Source organism: Charadrius vociferus, unplaced genomic scaffold (genome assembly GCF_000708025.1).
Source record: "Charadrius vociferus isolate BGI_N301 unplaced genomic scaffold, ASM70802v2 scaffold31, whole genome shotgun sequence".
Taxonomy (NCBI): Eukaryota; Metazoa; Chordata; class Aves; order Charadriiformes; family Charadriidae; genus Charadrius; species Charadrius vociferus.
In genome coordinates, this window is record NW_009646966.1 from 2,622,967 (window position 1) to 2,625,522 (window position 2,556).

Here is a 2,556-nt window from a genome sequence, read left to right on the forward strand (position 1 = left end):
AGCCCCCCGAAAGCCCACGGGAAGCAGCGAGTCCACCCCTCTCCCACCCCTCCCAGGGCCCGCCAGTGGGGGGGGGACGGGGGACACGACGACACGGGACCACACGGCGCCTGCCATCCCCACTCGGGGGCTGCCGCGAAAGGGTTAAGGCGGCTGCGGGGGCTGTGGGGGCCGGGACCCGCCAGGATGTGCTCCCCGGGCTGCGGGGCTCGCCCACCGGGCTACCCGTCGCCCTTCTGCGGGGATGAGGGTGAGCCCTCACAGGGACCAACTTAGGGGGTGCAAAGAGGGGTTTTCTGAAAGATGCACACACTCACACTCACACACACACACACACAACGACACACAATGCTGTTGGTTTAAATGTATGGTAGCTTTCTCTCCAGTGTCATTTGAATAATTCAGTGAGCCCCACTACCAGCTGTACTTCTGAAGCCTCTTCCATTCTTTTCAGCATTATAATTTTGGTTAATTTTCAATTTTAGGCCCTACGTCTCTGCAATTTGTGTATGAATAACAGAATAATTTTCCTCTTTTGTTTCGCCTTTCCTGTTCCTGAATCTAAATAAAGATGGCTTTTTAGTATTAAAAGTGGAAGAAAATTACAGGTAATTATCTTTGACGGTAAAAACGCTGTAATCAGCGGGCTACATGAAAAATTACTCTAATTATGGCTGCATTTAAGAGAATGGAAAAAAACCTTCTTGTGGATAAAAACCTTAAATTGTCCCCAATGTCTGCTTCAAATTGGATGGCACTGCAGCTGGAGGCTTTGTTCAGAATTGATCCTGGGGAGCTCTGAACCCAAAGTTTCACAGTGGGAAGGGGAAAAAAAGAAAAGAAAACATTTTTCCTAATGTAACAATACGAATGGTAGAAAATGACAAGACTGATCGGTTTTAAACCACTCTGAAGACTGACTGAGCGTGGAAGTTGCTCAAAAAAAAACAAAAAAACACCCCCCAAAAAACTGGTATATTGGTAAGTAGTCTTTGCTTTGTGTCTAATTATAGTGACTGTCCTTTTGCACGACTGTATGTAGCTGTCATTATATGGAGCACTCTGAGGATCTCTATTGACTTCTGATAAATGGCTCAGTGGTTTCAAGGTTCATAATTTGAAGGATGCCCAGGTCTCTAGCCATTAATTCTCGCAGTATGGGGCACCCAGCTTGGATGAGGAAAGGGCTTTTGATTTGCAGTAGTCGCTGTGCTTTCCACAAGCTGGTGAGGCTGGAGCTGGCTGGACAGCGTGTTGTGTGCCTGGGCACCTCTCAGGGCTTTGCAAAACATTCCTCAGCTTGCATTGTCTGCTCTTTAAAAACAAAGGAGGGCGCCTCCTTTCTTAATAATTTGGAGTCTCCAAGCTTCGGGAAGAAAGGCAGGGCTCTGAGCTTTGCCTCGGCGAGAAAGCTCAGCTCAGCTGAGCAGCAGAGAAATCGCAGCAGAAATAGCCGGGTGATTAGAAACGTCTTCTTAGGCTTGTCTTTGCGGTCTCGGGATCTCCTGTCTTAGTCGTAGCCTTAATGCCCGCAGATGTGTGTTCAGGTAGCGGTGTCTGTGCGCGCAGCCGAGCGGGGGGACAGTGTCCATCTGCCCGGGCTCAACCAGGGGGCAGGTCGGGGCAGGTGGGGGTCCGCTAAGGCGGGGAGAAATAGGAGCCAGGCGGGCGTTTTGTGGCTTTTACTCTATATATGAAAGAAGACAAAAACATACAAAGTATATGTACAACTAAAATTCAACAATATATACAGAAAGGTTGCTCGGGGGAAAGGTCCCTCTCGCTCAGCGGGTGAGGCTGCCGTCAGGCAGCGCTGAACCTGCCTTCCCCAGACCGCGGCGGCGGGTGTTGCCGCGGATCCCTCGCTCTGTCGTTCCTGCTCGTCTCCGGGAGTGTCCGGCTGTGTGCGGGTGTGTGCGGGTGCGGGGGCTCTTCGCGGGAGAGACGGTGGTTTCTTCTGAGCCGCAGCCCATTGCATTTTGAGAAAGCATGCAGGTTTTGCTTCGTGGTAATGTTCTAATCTTACAGTATATTTTCATTTTTTCAACCAGTTCTCCTTTTTTTTTTTTCCCTCTTCATTTTTTTTTTTAAATCCCTTCTTCTCGCTTTTAATTTTTTTTTTTCCCCAGTCCGGATTTGGTGAATAAAAATGAAGGAGCTTTGACTAGTCTCTCTTTCATCATGTAATGTCTTTAGCTCATTAAACAAGTAAAAACGGCTGCCATGGTAGATTCAGGTTCTTCTTGTGGGCAAAGTCTGTAAAAAGTTTGTTTTGACGTATACTCCACAGAGAAAGAGGCTGGTGCCTTGGAGTCCAAAGGAAAATATCCTAAAGAGAAGTGTCTTCTGTGCGCCAGAATGAAAATTGTGTCTTTCTGTTCAAGATCAATCGCTGAGGTTACTTAAAAAAAATAAAATAAAATAAAGCCACTCTGTCTCTTTGCCGCATCTACAAGTTCACACAGAGCCTGTTAGCTGGCACGGCTTGGCAAAGCAGGGGAACATTTTGCCATGTCGAGACGAGGCGTTCTTGGGAGATTATTTCTCTTGGACAAT